Here is a 1,025-nt window from a genome sequence, read left to right as displayed (position 1 = left end):
GAACGGAAGTAGATGAACCCACTGTCCTGTGACCAGCGGGACGCACGGGTGCCATGTGTCCTTGTAAAGCCCGCCGATCGGGACGGGCGTCTGGAAGGCCGTCTCGAGCGCCGCCTGGTACTCGCCGACAATCTTCGCCGCCGGGAGAATCATCGCGCACGTATGGCCGGCGAGGAGCATCTCGGACGCGATCCACAAGTCGTGAACGTCGTGAACGAGGGCGAGATTCCCGTTGAGAGAACCCTCGACGCTGGAATGGGGTCCCGGATTGACCGGCGGCGACGTCCGCACGATGACGTCGGCGCCGTGGCTCCCATTCCGCGCGGATGCCACACTTTGGCCGAGCCGAGTCGTCGCCGAGGCGCTCTCAAAATCGGCAGTGCTGTTGCCATCGCGGTTGATGATATGCCACACGAACGTGCCGAGGATAACTTGGGTCGAGCGCTGTAGCCACTGGTCCTTCTTGCCTTTCTGTTCGAGGAGCGCGACGACGTTCGACCAAGCTGCAGCAGATATATAATTATCGCGCACGTACGCGACCGACGAATTGAGCGGCTTGCACAGCGCGACGAAATCTGCCCATCGCGTTGGACCCGCGAGGTCATCGGAACCCGCGCCGAAGACGAGCGGTTCGGGGCAGCGCGACGCGAGCAGGTGAAGATACGTCCGGGCCTCGCCTGACATACGCGAGTCGCCGACGAAGGCGCGCGTCGTCTGCGCGAGGCCGCGGAGCAACGCGACCTCCCGCGCCACGTCGTTTTTGAACTTGCGCGTCGAGCAGCTGTTCCCGCTGAGTCGCTACCTCTTTCCCGCTCGACGTGGACTCCAGACTCGCTGTCGTCATCGCTGCGGCGAATTCTGCCAATTCCGCCTATTCCGCCTATTCCGCCAATTCTGCCTCCTCCGTGGCCCGGGAGATCATCCATCAATTCCGCCTATTCCGCCTACAGTGGGATTTCTCTATAGCACCTTGCCGTCAATCGACGCCAGAGGGGTCGTCGATCGGCGCCGATTGTACCGCTTTT

The 1,025-nt window shown here is 62.4% G+C and overlaps 1 protein-coding gene across 1 annotated transcript in view; it reads right to left on the bottom strand.

Annotated features, from left to right (window-relative positions):
* The window catches only part of AURANDRAFT_67741 (hypothetical protein), a gene marked incomplete at both ends in the record, with an annotated part of 22,837 nt that overhangs the window by 350 nt on the left and 21,462 nt on the right, over positions 1 to 1,025 (bottom strand). The window lies entirely within an intron of this gene.

Source organism: Aureococcus anophagefferens (assembly GCF_000186865.1).
Source record: "Aureococcus anophagefferens unplaced genomic scaffold AURANscaffold_49, whole genome shotgun sequence".
Classification (NCBI taxonomy): Eukaryota; class Pelagophyceae; order Pelagomonadales; family Pelagomonadaceae; genus Aureococcus; species Aureococcus anophagefferens.
This window is presented reverse-complemented; position numbering and strand designations above follow the sequence as displayed.